Below are 15,411 nucleotides of genomic sequence, written 5' to 3'. Positions count from 1 at the left end.
CACCTCCAGGAAGGCGTCACCATGCCTCGCTTGTTTGTGGCCAGCCCAGCGCTGCTCTCAGCTCCCACTTTTCACTTGTTTCTCTGCCTCTTGTCCCCTTTCCCAGATCCACCAAGCGTCTATGGGCAGACTGTTTTTTCCTGCCCTTCCTAGTGGCCAGCAGAGGGCGCCGCCAAAAGACTGAGGCCACCACGGAGGGAACAGGAGAATCGGCTTTTTGGGGTCTAGCCACTGTGCAGAGCCCAGGCGCGTGGGTCGGTGTCGGGTGCGTGTGTACGTATGTGTGTGTAATGAAACTGGATGCCTTCCTTCCCGGCGATCTTGACTTAACCTGTCAGCAGAGGGCTTGAGGTTAGACCACAGGTTGAACCTAGGTGGCTGCTGGAGAGGTAAGCCCAGGTGGCTCTTGGCAGGAGGAGGAGGATGAGTGAGTTGCTCCCTTCTAGCAACCCAAATGGGAAGGGACAACGGAGGTTGCCAGCTTTCCTCCCTGACCCTGGAAGAAGGGTTGGGAGGGGTTGCACAGAATAGTTGGTGTCCCACCCTGTGGGAGGAACTGCTATGGACATCTGGGCCACATCTGGTTTCCTGGCAAGGCAGGGAGCTGGTCTGTTTGGAATCCTTGGTCCACCGCTTGGTGGTCCCTCACCATTACATTCTAGGAGGACCCTTTACAAACAGGTGTATAGGGCGCAGCCCTGTAATGCGAGTGAGTCCACAGCAACCTAGTCGTGGTCACACTCCTTTGGAAGTGGCCCTAGGGGCCTGGGCAGCAGCCTGCTCCTCTGCGCCACTCGACCTTTCTGTGGCCATGTTGGAGTCTGCATGCTGAGATGCTGCCTTTTCCCCTTGGAAATGCTGGGAAATGTGCTCTGGTGTCCATCCTGGCCATGCCTCTTCCTCCAGGTGGGGTAAGAGATGAAAAGGGGAGTTAGTCTGCAGTACCTCTTAGGGACCCCACCCCATGAAAGGCGGAGTGGGGAAGTGCTTGCTGTTGGGTCACCTCCACGAAAGCTTGGGAATGCGGTTAGGACGGGTAGCGGGAGGAGGGGTCAGCAGGAGTGGTTCTTTCTTGGGTCTGGATTCTGGGTTTTGGGGAGGAGACAACACGGAGAAAACCCCTCTTGGTCGGCTTGGTTCCAGGAGGCTTAGGCCGGGAGATGGCCGTAATGGCCTTGCAGAAAGAAGCGGGAGCGGGGGAGGGGGAAGGCTGAGCATCGAGCCCACCCGGACTCTCCCTCTGTCCTCCCCGCTGCGGGGGCCCACCCCCTCGCCCCCACCCCTCTATCTCCAGGGCCGCCGCGGCCCCTCCCCGAGACCTGGGCGCCGCCTCCCCCTCCCCTCCTCCTCCCCCTCCCACCCAGCGCTGCAGCTGCTGCCGACGGACCATTCTGCACGTAGCGAATGGAGGAGACGCACAAGGGAGGCCTCAAGTGCGCGCGCGCGGGAGCCGGAGCCGCGCGGGCGGGGGAGCGGCTGCGGGCGCGCGTGCGCGTGCGGCGCCGGCTTTGATCGCGCGCGCCGAGCTCCGGAGCGCGCCGTTTTTCTGAGCGCCGGGGTTGGGGATGCTGGGCGGTGAGCCTCCGTACCCTCTCCGCGCACGCTCTGTTACCCCTCCAGCAAACCCCGCCTCCAGCCAGGACCCTTTTCAGTTGCCACCCCAATAGTACTGTCCTTTGCGCGTAGTAGGGTCTTCTGTTACGGGGTGCCGGGTGATGGATTGTACAGTCAGCCAGGTCCTGGGCTAGGGGTTCACAGAGTTCAGAACATGCCCGTGTTCATGACCATATAGTTTCACTTTTGCCCCAGGATCTCTCAGCCTGGAGGCCCTCACCCGCCCGCCTCTGCTGCACCTCAATCGTAGGCAAGCCCCATAAAGCCCCTTATAAGGGCTTGGGAAGAAAAAACAAAGGAGTGCTTTGACTTTTATTTCCTCTGGGATGGGGAACTCCCAAGGGAGTTCATTTCCCTTTCACCCCCTCCTATGTCACCTGCACAGCTCCTACTCCCTGGGGTGTCCAGGACTCTCCTGGGCTCTGCCCACACCACTGACAAAGGTGTGGTATGGTAAGCACAGAGTCTGCGTCCTGGGACAACCCAGGGAGTACAGGGAGGCTGTGTCAGGCTATGGCAGGCAGGGCCTTCATCTTGGAGGTGTCTCCTGACTTCCAGAGGCACTCTCTTCACTTCCTGAATCCCTGATCAGGAAGGGGATTGGCAAGTGGCTGGCCTGCCACCTGGGCCACTGGCAAGTGGGTGGCCGGGGGGGGCTGTCTTCCTTCCCTGGATGGGCTACGTTGGCACCTCACTCCACCTTCCCTACTGTGCATCCTGGCTCTCCTGGCTAGGTGGGCATTGGGCAAGACAGGTGGCAGGGCCTTGCAAAGGGATGTCTGAATAGGGTCGGTGGTATTTTGAACCTCCCTGTGGGAGTGAACTGAAGGGGACTGGTCTGTGGAATGTGCAGGTGGAGGTAGCTGAGAGCTCTTTGTCACGTACTAACTTAAACTGGCCCCAGTTGTTTGACCCCTCTGAGCCTCAGTTTTCTGTGTAATGGGAGTACAGCATTCACCCAGCGGGGCTGTTGAGGATTAAAATATAATCTGCCTATAACATGCCTCATATGTTGGAGGCATGTATGAGATAAACCTTTTTTTATTATTGTGTTTGAACTGGCTGAAAGTCTGGGGACATTTCCCTCAGCTTTGTTTCCATGGATAGAGTGAATTCAAATCCCGGAGCTGGCAGCTCCTTGGAATTTGAAGGTGGGCTTTGAGAAAACTGTAAAGAGGCCAGTAACATGTCATGTTTATGTCACCATCCAAGAATGAACCATTTCATACTAGTTTTCCAGACATTAATATCTGAAACCTTAAAAAGAGATATTTTGGATAGGAATCACTAGTGGATATTACACGCTTTCCGGGCTTTTAATCAGAGGTTACAGAACATGTGAGTCTTCATGACTCAGGGTTGTGGTTACAAGGGTCCATCAGTATCCTGGTTGTAATACAGTGAAAATCCAAGGCCTTTTTTGGCCCCACACCAACGGCTCATTCCATGAAGGCTACATTTTCATAGTTCTTGGGTCTACTTTTATAGTACTTTATCACTTCATCAACTCTCTCCGTATAAACTATCACTTCTGTTACCATCACTTTGCCTGCCTCCAGGGCAGACCACCAAACCCACCCTATTCTCAACTTGTTTCTGTTTGGCTGTGGGCCGAGACGTCCGAAAATCACATCTGTTGGAAGATGTGAAAAACAACAAGATCTTTTGAACTTGACAAATTATATTAAAGTTCATCTGGAGAAATAAACATGCAAAAAGAGCTTGGAAAATCCTGAAAAAGAAGTATTATAAGGGACGACTAGTGCTACTAAAATGTTGTAGAAAGCTCCAATAATAAAATAGTTGGGTACTGGCACAAGAACAGACAGGCAGATCAAAGGAGCAGAGTAGAGGCCAGACACACACCCGTGAACAAATGGAAATTAAATATATGATAAAGTGACAGATCAGAGGAGAAAAGATGAATTATTCAATCAAATTGGACAACTGGTTAGCTGTTAAGGGGGAAAAAAAAGAAATCCAGCTCCCCACTTCATCTCTTATTCTGAAATAAATCCCAGATGGAGTAAAGATTTAAATGTAAAAAGGAAACCATAAAATTACTAGAAGAAAACATCTGAAAGTCTAAAAGTGTATGTTCTTGGATTGGGGAAAGTTTGACACAAAACCTAGGAGTCACAAAGGGAAAGAATTTTTAAAAATTGGCTGTATTAAAATATGATGTAGGGTGTTGTGTTACATGCCTGTAGTCCCAGCTACTTGGGAGGCTGAGGTGGGAGGATAACTTGAGCCCAGGAATTTGAGGCCAGCCTGGGCACCACAGTGAGACTCCATCTCTGAAAAAAAATGTGTTTTTAATGTAATATCCTGAATTCTAAAGACAACCATCTGGAAAAAATATTTTTAACATAGATGACCGATGAGTTTTTACAAGTCAATAAGGAAAATAAAAACAAATAGAAAAATGGGCAAAGCACATAAACCGGTAAGGGGATACTAATGGTTAACAAGCAGGTGAAAATGCTCACCCTCAGTCAAAATAGAAGAAATCAAAATGAAGACATGAGAAGATTCTCTTTTCGCCAATTTGACAACAACTAAAATGAGCAACCCCTCACTATGTGGACACAGACATCCTCAGAGCTGGGGGGGAAGACAGTTGCACCTGTGAAGGGGATTGGCAGTATACATGAGAAGAATTAATTCACAAACCATGGACTCGAGGGTTCCATATCTAGGAATTTATCAGATGCACTGTTATAAATGTCACAGGTGTTCAAAGTATACATACAAGTGTGTTCATTGCAATTTTGCTTCCAAACCTGAAAAACTGGAAGCAACATTAAGTCCATTAATAGGGCACGGATTGGATATGTTATGATGCATCCAAACACCAATAGTATGCAGTGGTTGAAAAGAGTGAGGTTGAGGTTGTGTGTTGATATTCACTAAGTAGAAAAGCAAGTGGCAAGACATTGCTTGGGTGGTGCTACTCCATGAAGGGTGTGCCCTCTGCCAGCATGAGCATGGAGCCTATTAGAAATCCGGAATCTTCAGCCAGTTGCAGTGGCTCATGCCTGTAATCCCAGCACTTTGGGAGGCCAAGGCAGAAGGATTGCTTGAGCCCAGGAGTTCAAGACTAGCCTGGGCAGCATGGCAAAACCTCTCTACAAAAAATTAGCCTGTAGTCCCAGCTACTAGGGATGCTGAGGCAGGAGGATCGCTTGAGCCTGAGAGGTGGAGGTTTCAGGGAGCCAAGATGGCGCCACTGCACTCCAGCCCAGGTGACAGAGAGAGACCCTGTCTGAAAAAACAAACAAAAAAGAAACCTGGAATCTTGGGCCACCGTAGAACTACGGGATCAGAAACACTAGGGCTGCAGCCCAGCAGTCTGTGGTTTTAACATGTTCTCTGTATGATTCTGATGCATACTCATGTTTGAGAAGTACTGATGAGGAGTATGTCACTATATGTGTAAAAAATGGATAAAAACCAGTTAGCCCTTCTGCCTCTAAAATTTCAGAGTCACCAGAAAGGGCTTTCCATGACCAGAGTGAGAAGGGATGGAAAAGTCCACTTTTCACTTATGTGTTTCTGAACTGTTCAGACTTTTTGCCACGAGAATATATTACTTTGGTTTTTTTAAAAAGTAGTTAACTCTGGAGACTGAGGCAGTAGAATCGCTTGAACCTGGGTAGCGGAGGTTGCAGTAAGCCGGGATCAAGCCACTGTGCTCCAGCCCGGGTGACAGAGCGAGACTCCGTCTCAAAAAAAAAAAAAAAGTAGTTAAAAAAAGCTACCCAAATGGAGAAAGAAAATGTGGTACATACATACAATGGAATATTATTAAGCCTTAAAAAGGAAGAAAATTGTGACACATGCTGTAACAGGGATGAACTTTAAGGACATTGTGCTAAGTGAAATCAGCAAATCACAAAAGGACAAATATTGTATAATTCCACTTTAATGAGGTAACTAAGGTAGTTAGATTCATAGAGACAGAAAGTAGAATGGTGGTTGCCAGGGGCTGGAGAGATGGGGAGTTAGTGTTCAATGAGCAGAGTTTCTGTTTTGTAAAATGGAAAGAATTCTGGAGATGGATGGTGTTGATGGTTGCACAACAATGTGAACATATGTAATGTGAACGTATGTGATGTGAACGTATGTGATGTGAACATATGTGATGTGAACGTATGTGATGTGAACGTATGTGATGTGAACATATGTGATGTGAACGTATGTGATGTGAACGTATGTAATGTGAACGTATGTAATGTGAATGTATTTAATGCCACTGAAATGTACACTTAAATATGGTTAAAATGGTAAATGTTATGTTCTGTGTATTTTATCACAAATTTTTTAAAGTTTAGAAAGCTACCTTTAGGTGTGTAAAGCAGGGTTAGTGATTGCATCTGGCAGGTTCTGTGAGAGCCTCCATCTAGGTTACAGAGTATGTATTTGAGGGTTGGGCTTCTTGAGAACTCTCTCCTGCCGAGCCCAATTGGAACAAGTCTTGGCTTCCAATAAGAGTGAGGCCGCGTGTTTGCCCACACAGTGGGAAGCCAACCTAAGAACTTGCTGCCTTGAGGGATGGGATAGGCTGACAATAGGGACAGATAGGAGAGTGGTTTGGTGACTTGCTGGAAGACAGAGGCATGCTAGGTTACGGGGGAAGCTGGATCCTTGCCCCTTCCCTGCTGCCTCTGCTGAGACCCTTCCCTGGCCTGGGGAGGGGCTTGCTCTCCTAGAGGGTCCAAAGCTCTGCAGGAAGTGTGGTGAGCCAGTGGCCCTGGGGAGATGGCTCCTATGGGGACAGGAGGGAGAGAGGGCAGGATGAGTAGAGATTGTGGGGCAGGGCATGGGTTTCTTGGGAACAAGACTATGCTCAGACATCTGGCTGGAGCAAAGACTGTACTTGAAAAAGGGATCAGGCCAGGGTGGGGTGAGGGGGAGGGGGCACTGGATGTGGGAGAACCTGCCCAAGCTGGGCCTGGCTCAGCCAACTGACTGGGACCCAGAGGCAGGGGACAGCAGGTGGGCTTCCACCTGTCCTTCTGCCAGCTGGGGGAGCGGGCTCCTGCACCAGGCTCTGGGGACTTCTCCAGGTGGCCCATTCTGGCCTGGATGCACAGCTGCCCATGCCACCCTAGACCCTCCCTCCCCAGGCACCGAAAGTCTGGGTTCCAGGAACTAACTAGGGAGACCTGTGGTCAAGGAAGGGTCCAGAGGTGAGGAGGCCCTGCAGCTAAACTGGCTAGGCTGATGGGGACACAGAACCCCACCCCAGGACCAGCACAGGTCAGTACATAGCATGCCCCCATTCAATCCTACCCAGCAAACCCCTTTCAGGAAGCTGGAGACCAGTCCCTGAGCTCAGGGAGCTCACAGTCTGGCCGAGAGAGGAGCTACCCTGACTCAGGCAGAGTGGGTATTGACCACAAGCCTGGCTGCATCACCTCCAAGACATGATCTGTCCTGACTCTGTGACAGCCGCAGACTTCAGTCTGCCCATCTGTGTAATGGGGTTGATATCTTAGGGTGCCCTCAGCCATGGCAATGCCCAATTGTCAGTGTTAGGTGGGAGGCACCGACTCTGATCCTGCCAGCCTGGAGATGGGGTTGTCAATGGAAAAAGGAGAGCACAAAAGTCCAGCCCCAATCTCTGCATGGCTCTGTGTTTTATTTCCCTGAAAAAGGCGCAGGAGGTCAAGAGGAGGCAGGGAGGAGTGGGGGATAGAGGGCTGGGAAAGCCCAACTCCTCTTATTGAAAGGTGATTAGGGAGTGGGGAGGGATTCCCAGGCCTGTCCAGCTGTTTCCTGCTTCCTTCACTACCAAATGTATACACTGTAAGGTCGGGCTGCCCCCTCACAGGGACCCACTGGAGTAGGAGGCCTCTCCCTCTGCTAATCCAGGTGGCTACAGCATAGGATAAGGGAAAGCTAATGGTGTTGGGACCCACTTCCTGTGCTGATTTGGACTCATGGAAGCGGGAACCTGCCAAGCTTGGCTTCCTCAGGCCGCGGACATAGCTGCCCAGGCTTGTCTGCCCACTCCCCATGCTCAAATGGTCCTGAAGAGCCCCTAGCTGAGGGCAGCGGGCATGAGGTCATGCTACAAAATGCCTGTGCTCTCAGCTATACACCCCCCACCAGGCCCAGGCAGGCCCTGCCCACACATCCTGTGGGTCTCGCCTGCCCAGCTACCCATGGTGATTTAACGTGAGAGACTGGGGCTAGACTGTGGGAGAGACCACCCAGAGGGGTGAGTGGGTGAACTGGGAACAGGCTGCTCACTGAGGAAGCCCCTGCCAGTAAGCATGATTGTCCTTCCTCAGGAGGGTGGCCTGGTGGGAAGTAGATGCCCAACCCCACCCAGTCTGAAAACCCCCAGATGATGTTGGGGATGGTGGATGAGTTGCCTGTTTTAGATGCTAAAGGAGATCTAGTTCTGACCTAGTTTGATGGGATTGACACAGTGCCTGTCTTCATGGAATTCAGTCTGAGGGAGACACAGCCCTGTCCACAGGGAACCCCAGTCTGAGGAGAGATGCAGTCCCATCCTCAGGGAGCCCCAGTCTGAGGGAGACACAGCCCTGTACTCAGGAAGCCCCAGTCTGAGGCGGGAGACAGCCCTGACTCAGGGAGCCCCAGTCTGAGGGGAGACACAATCCGGTCCTCAGGGTGCCCCAGTCTGAGGGAAGACGCAGCTCTGACTCAGGGAGCCCCAGTCTGGGGGGGGAGACAGCCCTGACTCAGGGAGCCCAGTCTGAGGGGGGAGACAGCCCTGACTCAGGGAGCCCCCAGTCTGAGGGGAGACACAGTCCCATCCTCAGGGTGCCCCAGTCTGAGGGAGACACAGCCCCATCCTCAGGGAGCCCCAGTCTGAGGGAGACACAGCCCTGTACTCAGGGATCCCCAGTCTGAGGGGGGAGACAGCCCTGATTCAGGGACCCCCAGTCTGAGGGGAGACACAGCCGTGACTCAGGGACCCCCAGTCTGAGGGGAGATGCAGCTCTGATTCAGGGAGCCCCAGTCTGAGGGGAGACACAGCCGTGACTCAGGGTGCCCCAGTCTGAGGGGAGACGCAGCTCAGACTCAGGGACCCCCAGTCTGAGGGAGACGCAGCCCTGACTCAAGGAGCCCCAGTCTGAGGGGAGACACAGCCCCGTCCTCGGGGAACTCCCACTTGAGGGGAAATGCCCTGTGCTCCCTGCTTCCTCCCTTGCATGTTATTTTCCCTCCCAGCCCCATCCTCTGCTCTCCTGAAGGTTTCCTGCCCTAGGAAGGAATTGAGTGGGTGAATTGGAGCTCCCGACTTGTTGTGGGCCTCCTCCCCGCTGACTCCCTGTCTGCTCACTGTCCCTTCATGGAGACTGTGAACCGAGTATCAGGGTTCCAGGTGGGGAGACCGAGTCATAGTGACTCGGGGTGGACTGGTCACTCCCCTCCCATCACCCAGAGTGGGTGTGTGAAAGGCAACATGAGGGCCAGGGGGAGGAAAAGAAGAGGCTCCTTCTAGCTCCAAGCCCCAGCCACCGTCTCCCATGTGCTGGAGCCACGCATACGTGTGGGAGATACCATGTACTGCGTCTCAGCGGACATGTGAGGCTGGGGTGTATCAGGGATCAGGAGTTGGAGATGAGGAAGGCAGATGCAGCTCAGCTGTTCAGGACAGTGAGCCCAGCCACCCTAGATGTGGTAGCACTTCTGTCTCCCCCACCCTCTGTCTTCTAGGCTCCCAGAAGCCCCTCTGTGGAAGCCCCCTTAGCCTGGGCTCGAACAAGGATTCTCCTTCCTTCCTTTGAGGAGTTCTCAGGTGGGCATGGTGGGGAGTGGTGCCTGAGAGGGCTAGAGCAGGGCCTGCATGCATTCCCATGTGCACACACATGCGTGCTTAACCTGAGTGCCCGTGGGTGCAGACAGGGCTCCCTGAGGACAGAGGGCAGGAGCTAAGTCTCCCCATTCATTTTAGTGGCCGCCTGATGTGGGGACTATGTCTCCCCCATCTTACAGGAGCTCCTTAAGAGCAGAGCTGTGTCTCTCCCATCAGATTGGAGGGTCTGAAGGAAGCCAGGAAGGGTATCAACACACAAATGCACAGCGCTCACTCAGGCACCTGCTCCCTCAGACATAGACACCTCAAGCTGGGGTTCCCTGCGAACAGAGGCTGAGTCCCCAGTCACACTTGTAATTCCCTTAAGGCAGAAAGTGATAAAACTTTTGTCAGATTGGGAGTTCCCTGAAGGCAGAGCTCCTTTCTCTCCTGAGAGAAAAGAATGTCTCCCCCGTCAGACTGGGAGCTCACTGAAGGCAGCAGCTGTGTCTGCTACCCCATCAGCTCAGGGTCCCTCTGAGGGCAAGGGCTGAGCCTTGCCTCTCAGGCTGCTTCCTCTAGAGTCCCTGCAGCTCCCTTTCTTGTCGTGTTTGGCCACCTCCCTCCTGTGATCTCCTGTGATCCGCCTGTGGTCACTTCATTGTCAGTGGCTGGGAAGGCAGCAGATTAGACACAGCCAGTGACTCAGCCCCCATGGCCTTTCTTCCCCTGCCTGGGCAGCCTCATCATGGTGGGGAAACCCCTCTGCTTCCTGCCTTCTCTGACGTCTATGCCCATTTCTCCTGTCCTCCCAGCCAGATCCCTTCCCTGCCCACACACGCTATAGTCCTAATCTGCTAGCAGAAATCACGAGGAAGTCTTCTGGGAGGGGTGTGTCCCAGATGTGGCTTCACTCTGTCTTTACCAGCCGGGATGTAGATGTCCATTTGACATATGAGGAAACAGCCCCAGTGAGGTGAAAGGACCTGTACAGAGCCACACAGCTCTGGTAGCCAACTGAGACTGGGCCCAGGGTCCAAGCTCCTTGAATAAGGCCTGACTGTACATGTGTGCACATACCAGGGAGGCAGGGGCTCACCCGGCCCCATCCTCCCCTGGCCCCACAGCGGGCACTCACAGTCTTCCTCGGGGGGAAGACAGGGAGAATCCAGTGCTTGTGGAAGGTTAAACAGTGCGTGGGCTGAGCAAGCGTGCTGGGGCTACCTGGCCGGGCATGCCAGGGGCTTGCAGCAGACCTCAAGTGCCAGGGAATGGAGCCACTCTGTAGGTTTGGACAGAGGAAGTGGAGGCTGGGATGGTGGGCTTCAGGCGGCGAGGCAGAAGACATTCTAATTATTCAGTCAAAGGAGGCTTTGAGCTCTGCTGGGTGAAGGGGAGGAGCATTTGTGCAGCAGCTTCCACCAGTGAGGCACATGTGGCTGTACCTTCCTCACTGCATCACTGCACCCATTTCGCAGGTAAGGAAACACTGGCCCAGAGAGGGCCTTCACTGGCCCTAGAGCATGCATTTCCAGGCCTGAGCCCATGTCTGTCTGACCCCAAAGCCATCATTTCTGTGGGGTAGAGGGCTGAGCACCAGCCAGTCACGACCCTGCTTTGTTGAGGAGTGGCTTAGCTCTGGAGTGGGTCTGCTTGGGTTTGAATCCTGACTCTGTCCCTACCAGCTGTATGGTTGTGGGTAAGTCACTCAACCTCTCTGTGCCTGTTTCCCCAGATAGTAATAAGCATAGTATAGTACTACTTCTTGTATAAGCTTCTTAAGAGGAACAGTTGGTATTTGTGAACTGGTGACCTAGAACATTCAAATGAAGCTGTTGGCCTTTCTTTCTTCTCTTCCACCCAACCCCTTCAGTCCAAGGGGAGAACAGTCGTTGAGAGTTGGGACTTGGCGAGATGCGGCTAAGATCTCTCTGAGAACGAGAGACTCATCAAGGGGTACTCAGGGCCTGCTCAAGCCCCTCCTTGGGAATGGGATGCAGGGAAACAGGAAGCCTAACTTCCCACTGGTCCCATTCCTCCTGGGCCCCCAGTCCCCTCCCCACTGTGGAGTGTGGGCATGTGGAACTCTGGCACGTACCCGGTGATAAGGGCCACCCAGCAGGCAGGACGTGGGCTACGTGAGGGACCAATGGAGGCGGCTGCTTTGGCCAGCGGCTGCCTGCCCAGCTCAAGGGGCCAAGGCCAGGAGGCTGGGCCGTGGGGTCCATTGTCTGCCTGCCGCCCCCACCCCTCTGGCGAGCACAAGCTCAGCAACAGCCGGCAGCGGGCCCTTGGCAGAAGCTCGGTCCTGTTCCCCCCACACAGGCACGCCCTGGCCTGCACGTCTTCGCCTGGGCCTCCAGCCATGATGGCGCTGCCCGCTGTGCTGACCAGTGCTGCCACTGGCCTCTAGGGGGCACTGCTTGGGCACTTAGGAAGTCCTTGCAGGGTGAGCCAGGGCCTGGGGCCCTCATCATGGGGTTGTCAGAAGCTCAGCCCATTGGGGTAGGGCAGACTGGGGAGAGGGCAGAGGCAAGATGGGTCACCTGGACAGAGGGTAGAGCAAGGTGACCCCCAGGATGTGGCCTTGGAGAGTTATAGAAATGTCCTTGTGAAACTCCAGGTCTACAACAGGTGGGCAAGGGGATAGGAAGCTAGTGTTGACCAGCAGTGTGACTTTGGGCCTCCTCCCTCAGGTCTCAGTTTCCTTATCTGTATAACGCAGGGACTGGAGAGGACCCATCTCTAGGTTTAATGTTCTGTGATTCGTGGCACATTTGCTCTTCCTGGCTGGGTTCAGCCCCAGTTGAAACCAGTGGGCAAGATGGGGCATGTCTTGATCTGTGTCTCCCTTTCCCTCTTCTCCATCAAAGTGGTAGAAGGGCTGGGGTTTCTGCAGCCCAATACGCTTGGGAGTCATTGAGGTGAGGCCTGACAACTCACATGCCCCTCAGAGCCCTTAGTCCCAGGACTCCCAGGGGCAGAGCTGTGGCCTTTAATCAGCAGGTTAAAAATAACACCCATGGGCTCTTCTCCCTCCACAGGAATGGTGTTTGTGTTGGCATCTGTGGCCCCTCTGGCCCTGCCAACTTGCACAGCATGTGACATTGTCAGGGGAACGTAGGTGTGAGGAAGGAGTTAGCCAGAGGGGCTTGCACTGCCCTGCTCCAGGTGAAGGTGCAGAGCAGAGGTCAGGGACAGCTGGCCACAAGGCTGCCCATGAGGCTGAGGGCACATGATGGGCAAGGCGAAGTCCACTGGTAGAAATAAAATGGTGCAGACTATAGGCTGGGCTATGTCCAGGTGCTGGGCCTGGGCCCTGCAGGGCAGAGCTGTGCAACAAACTCATCCCAGTCCTCAGACCCCAGAAGCAGAATCAGTGAGTCACAGGATTGTGGAATCAAGGCATTCTAGACTTGAAAAGAACTCAAGAGATACTGTCCAATCCCTGCCCAGACAGGAGAAAAATAGCCCCACTAGAGAATATTTATGGAGCTCGTCCTGGGTGCCAGGCTCTAAGCTGGCATCCACTGAATTAATCTTCCCAGCAACCCTCTGCACCCAGTTCTGTTTTTTTTTCTTCCGAACGGAGGAAGAAACAAAGGACAGAGAAGTTAGGTAACTTGTCCAAAGTGCCTTCAAACTGATCTCTGTATGATTCCTAAATCCCTATCCATAATCGTTACCTTGTCTGATTTAACACAGGTGGGAACAGAAGCCCAGAACTTGGCGGCTGTGCTGGGGTTTCAGGACAGGCCACTGAGGCTGTGTGCCCTATTCAGTTCTGGACTCAGTCCACAGCTCCTTGCACACAGAGAGCTCATGTCATGGGCAGTCAGAATTCTCCCTTAGGTCATCCGGAATCGTGTTTACTTTAATGTAAGATCATTTCTTCTCCTTCACTTCTCCAGAGAGAAATGACAGCTCCTTAGTTCTCCTCTTAAAGTCCCTGCTCATTGTTAACAGTGGTCACACTCGTAATTTTTTGAGGGTATGAATCTGCCAACACACTCATCATTTAACCCCCAGCTTTCTCTGGGGAACTTTAGGAAAAGCATCCCTGGGCATTAACTCATCTAACTGCTTATCATGGCGTTGATGTCACCCCTGAGCCTGCTCTTGCCCAGGCAGAACAAGCCCGATTTTTCCCCCTTTCTGTCGGGCCTGTGTTTGCCCTCTCCATGGCATCTGTGGCCCTGTCTGGCCTCTTGCCAGCTTCTTGTGACCAAATGTGGACCTGGCCTGGCCAAGGAGGAGAGCTTGGGGGTCAGGGCCTGACCTGACAGCTGTCCCTCCAGGGGTCCCAGGCAGTGGTACCAAAATTTAAGCCTTGGCTGCCGCCACCCTGCCAGGTCTCCCTACTACCCCCATTCCATCTTATGCCGTCAGGATCCTGATGTGTGTTTATGGTGTGGTGCTCCCAAGGCATTACCTGGTCCTTTAGGTCCCCAAGGCGCTGGAGATATTATTCTGGAGTGAGGAGTCCAGGTTTCTTTCCCTAACTCATGCCACAGACCAATCAAGTGGCAGCTTCTTGTTCCTCACACCCCAGGGCAGGATTTCAACAGCAGCAATAATAGCACTGACTGCTTACTGAGCACCTGCCTTGTGCCAGACACTGTGATGAGCACATTACAGTAGCCCTTTCGCTGAATACTCACAACAGCCAGGTGAGGTGGGGTCCACGGTTATCCTTACTTTATAGGAATCCCAGGCACAGAGAAGGGTTTTGTCTGGGCTGACAATGGATTTAATGCTATACTGATTCTCTGTTTAGTTTTGGTTTGGTTTTTGAATCACTTCACGCTGGCCCTGAGTGAGGCGATAAGGCCCATTCCCAAAGCACAGGTGGGAAAACTGAGAGTCTGACTTGGGCAGTGAGTCAGGTAGGCCATCCTGTTCTGCTATCCCCACACCCCTAGCCTGGCTCTCTGTCATCTGAAGTGTTTTCCCAGGGTATTTCCTCCTTCTAGGTATTTCTCCTCATCTCATGCATTTACCTGGGCTCTTCCCTCCTTTCCATCCATCTATCCATCCATCCATCCATCCATCCATCCATCCATCCATCCATCCATCCTCCTGGAGCCAAGTCCTCCCAACAGGGTTCCTCCTGACCTCACAGGGCAAGCAGGAGGAAGTGCTCCTGGATGGGGACATCACAACCCTGGTAACTCTTCTCTTCTAGACACCTCATCCATCCTACTCTGCCCAGCCACACATGAGTCGAGATTATTTCACCAGAGGAGAAGCTTGTATCAGTTAAATTTTGGTTTACACAAGATAAATAGTGAATTTTTTGCTCATGTAAAATATTTCTGGGATGTGGTCAGAGACTCCTTCTATCTTTCTGACCTGCTAGGTGTGGTTTCCATTTCCAGGGTCACCTCATTGCCCAAGATGGCTGCTGGAGCCCCAGCCAGCAGGAAGGAAGAAGAAAGCCTGAAGAAGGACATGCCCCTTCCCTTCAAGGAAACTTCCTAGAAGTCACACACTTATATTCCATTAGCCAGAACTCAGTCATCTAGCCATACCTAGCTGCAAGGGAAGCTGGGTAGTATAGTCTTTATTCCATGGGGGTCTGGCTAATAGTTGGGAAATAAACGAGGAATGGATATTAGGAGACAGGATCTGCCACAAAGCCTCTTTGTTCCTTTTAGATTGCAATTGCCAGAGGGTAAGTGGGGCCTTCCCAACGCCCTGCCTCAAGCAATCCTGGTTCTCTCCCTTCTCTGAGGTCTCAGTTCTTCCCTGATACTCAGTAGTTACTGCCTGGAGCTGCTAAAGGCAGCAGCACAATGCCACATCCGGCTGCCGTTGGCTGTTGTCCACCGTCTGCAGATCCAGGCCAGTGCACTCACTTATCTCACAACAGCTCAACAGGCAGCTAGTCTTAGTCCCATTTTATAGTTGAGAAATTGAGGCCTAAAGAGGTTAAGTAACTTGCCCAAGAGCACGCAGCTGGGCTGTGAGCCCAGTTCCTGTGTGTTTCTTTCTTTCCTGTTGAGCCTTCCCTGTAGGGG

General features: G+C 52.8%; 1 long non-coding RNA gene across 2 annotated transcripts in view; it reads left to right on the top strand.

The window, feature by feature from the left end:
* The first annotated feature begins 207 nt into the window (after positions 1-207).
* LOC129534060 (uncharacterized) overlaps positions 208-15,411 on the top strand; it is an 80,148-nt gene continuing 64,944 nt past the window's right edge. The window contains exon 1 of one of the 2 annotated variants that reach the window (XR_008680470.2): positions 208-389. This is a non-coding gene — a long non-coding RNA (uncharacterized lncRNA). The remainder of the gene's footprint in view (positions 390-15,411) is intronic. The other variant, XR_008680471.2, reaches the window with a different exon arrangement.

This window comes from Gorilla gorilla, chromosome 5, assembly GCF_029281585.2.
Source record: "Gorilla gorilla gorilla isolate KB3781 chromosome 5, NHGRI_mGorGor1-v2.1_pri, whole genome shotgun sequence".
NCBI classification, from domain to species: Eukaryota; Metazoa; Chordata; class Mammalia; order Primates; family Hominidae; genus Gorilla; species Gorilla gorilla.
Note: the sequence above shows the minus strand (reverse complement) of the source record. Positions and strands in the feature narration are given on the sequence as shown.